Raw genomic sequence first — 4,845 nt, 5'->3', positions numbered from 1 at the left:
TGGGCTTGCCCGGCGGACCGCCTAACTATTTCCGGTTCAGAATAGCCATCTCCGGGTCAGACATCTCTCGGGACCGGGACTCTGTGGCTTTACATGGTTGCATAAAGCGCATGCGCAGCCATGTAATCTATGCGCATGCGCGGCCCAACCTTTAAAAAGCGGGTGCCATCTTGCATGAGCCCCCTTATCTCCTCACCCACGTGTGTTTCACACAGGCCTGTCACCTCTATCCTTCTTTAATAAAACTCTTCTGTGGTCTTGTGGTGTTCGGGACATGTTCCTAGCGCCACTTAAAAACTAACATTTTGGCTTTTTTCCCCCTAGTGCCGCTGGGCCCCGCAGGTCTGTGTGGAGCCGCGGGGTTGTGGGTTGCTGTTCCGCAGGATGGGGTTTGTGAAAGTTGTCAAGAATAAGGCCTACTTTAAGAGATACCAAGTGAGATTTAGAAGGCGGCGAGAGGGTAAAACTGACTACTATGCTCGGAAACGATTGGTGATCCAAGACAAAAACAAGTACAACACACCCAAATACCGGATGGTGGTTCGTGTGACCAACAGAGATATCACCTGCCAGATTGCCTATGCCCGTATAGAAGGGTACATGATCGTGTGTGCAGCATATGCACACGAGCTACCAAAGTACGGTGTGAAAGTTGGCCTGACAAACTATGCTGCAGCCTACTGCACTAGCCTGCTGCTGGCCTGCAGGCTTCTCAATAGGTTTGGTATGGACAAGATCTAAGAAGGCCAAGTGGAGATGACTGGAGATGAATACAACGTGGAAAGCATTGATGGTCAGCCTGGTGCCTTCACTTGCTATTTGGATGCAGGTCTTGCCCGAACTACAACTGGCAATAAAGTTTTTGGGGCCCTGAAGGGAGCTGTGGGATGGAGGCTTGTCTATTCCTCACAGTACCAAACGATTCCCTGGCTATGATTCTGAAAGCAAGGAGTTCAACGCAGAAGCACACCATAAGCACATCATGGGTCAGAATGTGGCAGACTACATGCGCTACCTGATGGAGGAAGACGAAGATGCTTATAAGAAACAGTTCTGTCAGTACCTCAAGAACAACGTGACTCCAGACGTGATGGAGGAGATGTATAAGAAAGCTCATGCTGCTATCCTAGAGAATCCAGTCTATGAGAAGAAGCCCAAGAGAGAAGTGAAGAAGAGGTGGAACCGACCCAAAATGTCTCTTGCCCAGAAGAAAGATTGGGTTGCTCAAAAGAAGGCAAGCTTCCTCAGAGCTCAGAAAAGAGCTGCTGAGAGTGAAAGCAGTTTTCTATGAAGATTTTTTCATAGAAGCGCCTGGAAACCCGGGAACGGGGACGGAAACTGCGCTACACATACCAGGAACTCTGCTCCGTTCGTGACAGATCACTCTCCATTAGCCTGGTCGCACAAATCCGCATGCAACACCGCTGCTGATTGGTGAGTCTTCCCCTTTTCGGCTAGCGTAAACGGTTTCCTGACTCCATGAGAACGACCGTTGAGCGTCCGGCGCCTCACTGGTTATTCTTGAGGCCGGGGAACCCCCGGCCACGATCTTCACTGGCTACGGCCAGCCCCCATCGCGGGCCGGGATTTCCAGTCACCTCCCACATCTGCAGCTTGAGATAGTTTTGATAGGACCACCACCGTTGGGTGTGTCCTGGGGCTGTGTGAAGCCGGCACATTCTTCGCGCCCAACGGGGTGGCTGAGAGCGTTAAGGGCTCCCGGGGAGTCTGCCTCACACAGCAGGGCCCCCGCTTATCAGCTGACGAGCTGATAAGGCAGCTTGTGCCCAAGTAGATCCATGCTCGATATTTGGGGACGCCCAAAATCGGACCTCTGGATCGTGTTTTTTTTTTTTTGTTTTTTTTTTTTTTAAATTTTTTTATTTTTGCCTCTCCACTGCAGACATGGGAAATAAGGCTTCCAACTCAATCAGCCCTAATTCTCCCTTAGGCTGCCTTCTTGAGGCTTTGAAACCTCTTACCTTAATGCCTTACTTAAAGATTCCTAAGCTTATCCGTCTGTGTACTAAGAAATGGCCCAAATATGCTTTAGAAATTAATAAAAAATGAACCTCCACCTATCCGACCTCCGGCTCCTACTCCTAGGATGTCTGTTCCTTCAGCTCCCCTTCTGGATCCTTCTTCCTCTAAAGCTGATTCTTCCTCGGCAGCGGCCGTTTCCAGGGGCCCTGCTCTGGCTCCAACTTTCACTCCGCCTACTACACGCTCTCGAACTGCTAAAGCGCCGGATTCCAGCCATCCGAATCCATCCACTGTTCTCCCTTTGTGAGAGGTGGCTGGTGTGGATGGACTGATTAAGGTTCATGTTCCATTTTCTCTCGCAGAACTCTCTCAGATAGAAGCTAAGCTGGGTTCTTATACTTCTAATTCTGCTTCCTTTATTAAACAGTTTCAATATATAACTCAATCCTATAGGCTCACCTTTCATGACATATACATGATACTTTCCAATAATCTACTCCCTGAGGAGCACAGGCGAGTATGGGAACAGGCTAGAACTCATGCAGATGAAGTTCACCAGACCAACCCCTCACATCCTCCAGGAGCTGAGGCGGTTCCTGACCAGGAACCACACTGGGATTATAATACTCAGCGTGGAATCCTGGCCAGTAAACTATGAAAAACTAAAAATGGTAATTCAGGATAAGGACGAAAATCCATCTCACTTCCTAGAGCGGCTCACCAAGGCTCTACTTCAGTTCACTAGTTTAGACCCAGAGAGCCCTGAGGGCAGGCAGCTCCTAATGACCCACTTTGTCTCACAGAGCTTCCCTGACATTAGGGACAAACTTAAAGGTTTAGAGAATGGCCCTCTGACCCCGCAGGCAGATGTGCTGGCGATAGCATTTAAGGTGTGCCATGGGAGAGATGAAAAAGCTCAAAAGAAACATTACCAGATGCTGGCAAACACTGTCCGACCGGCTCCCTGAAAGCCGTCTGGTCCCTGTTTCAAATGTGGGAAGGAAGGCCATTGGGCCTGGGCCTGCACCATCGCCCAACGGAGGGCACCGACAAGGCCTTGTCCAAAATGTTGCCAAAAGGGTCACTGGTCAGCTGACTGTCCTAATGTCCCAAGCGACATAGGAACACCAGACGAAGACCACCCTCCGGCTGACTTTGTAGGCTTGGCTTACAGCAATGACTGATGCTGCCCGGTTTCCACCCCGGCCACTCCCATCTCACACAGGGAACCTAGGGTAGTAATAAAGGTAAATGGGTGCCCCATCTCGTTCCTTTTGGACACCGGAGCTACCTACTCTGTCCTGAAAGAGTTTTGGGGGCCTACTTCTCCTTCTTGTCTCCCTAAATTGTTGGGGTTGGGGGACAGCCTTACCTACTTCACCAGACACCACCACTCAACTGCATTTTCAGAGGCATCCCTCTCACACACACATTCTTAGTGGTGGCAAGCTGCCCTGTTCCTTTAACAGGAAGGGATCTTCTAGCTAAGGTAGGAGCATCCATTTCTTTTGCTCCACACATTCGCCTCGTCCCAGATGTGCCAGCAGCTCATCATCTTCTCCTAGCCACTCACTCTACTGACTAACAATTCTTTTCCCTTGCCAGCCTCTCAGGTAGACCCAAAAGTCTGGAATACCCAGAATCCTTCTATTGCTAGACACCATCAGCCTATTATTTTCCAGCTACAAAACCCTACCAGATATATCACCCAAGCTCAGTACCCTCTCTCGCTCCAGAGCCTAAGAGGTCGTAAGCCTATCATTTCTGACCTTCTCAGGAAAAAACTGCTCCGCCCAACCTCTTCACCCTTTAACACCCCTATACTTGCAGTTAAAAAGTCTAATGGAACCTAACGCCTGGTTCAAGACCTCTGGCTCATTAACTCTGCAGTGGTCCCCCTCCACGCTGTAGTGCCTAACCCTTATACTCTCCTGTCCACTATCCCTTCAGGAACCTCTCACTTCTCCGTTCTAGATCTCAAGGATGCTTTCTTTTCTATCCCTCTCAGTGCTCAGGCTCAGAATATCTTTGCTTTCACCTGGACTGACCCTGACACTCACCTGTCCACGCAGCTGACCTGGACTGTTCTTCCACAGGGATTCAGAGACAGTTCACACCTATTTGGTCAGGCTCTGGCCTCTGACCTGCTTTCTCTGTCTCTCCCTGGCTCTAAACTAATACAATATGTAGATGATATTTTACTCTGTAGCCCATCCTTGCAGGTTAGCCAAACTAACATCTCTGCTCTATTAACTTCCTTATCCAGCCGAGGTTACAGGGTATCTCCTTCTAAAGTTCAGCTGTCAACTCCCCAGGTCACCTATTTGGGTCTAACTCTTACCCCAACCCACAAGGTTATTACTGTAGACAGGAAGCGTCTAATCCAGTCTCTTACAGTCCCTTCTACTAAGCAGGAGATTCTGTCTTTCCTAGGAATAGCTGGCTTCCTACGGTTGTGGGTTCCATCTTTTTCTCTCCTTGCTCGCCCCTTATATGAGGCAGTTCAGGGCTCCCCACACGAGCCCCTCCTTCACCCTATTAATAAACCTTTCCAGAAGCTCCAACAGGCTCTTCTCCAGACCCCAAGGCTTCATCTTCCAGACTTAACCTGTCCCCTCTCCCTCTATGTAACAGAGAAAGGGATTTGCCCTGGGAACTCTAGGACATCAGCTGGGACCCTCCTTTACACCTGTAGCCTATCTGTCAAAGAAGTTAGACCTTACTAGTCAGGGCTGGGCGCCGTGCATCCATGCCCTAGCAGCTGCAGAGCTCCTTATTCGGGAATCAAAGAAGCTAAGCTTTGGGTCACCCATTACTGTCTTATCTCACCATAATCTGTCCCATCTCTTGACTTACAAAGGC

General features: G+C 49.6%; 1 pseudogene; it reads left to right on the top strand.

Annotated features, from left to right (window-relative positions):
* The first annotated feature begins 372 nt into the window (after positions 1 to 372).
* Positions 373 to 1,291, top strand: LOC118594225 (annotated as a pseudogene).
* The last annotated feature ends 3,554 nt before the right edge of the window (positions 1,292 to 4,845 follow it).

Source organism: Onychomys torridus, chromosome 12 (assembly GCF_903995425.1).
Source record: "Onychomys torridus chromosome 12, mOncTor1.1, whole genome shotgun sequence".
NCBI classification, from domain to species: Eukaryota; Metazoa; Chordata; class Mammalia; order Rodentia; family Cricetidae; genus Onychomys; species Onychomys torridus.
This window is presented reverse-complemented; position numbering and strand designations above follow the sequence as displayed.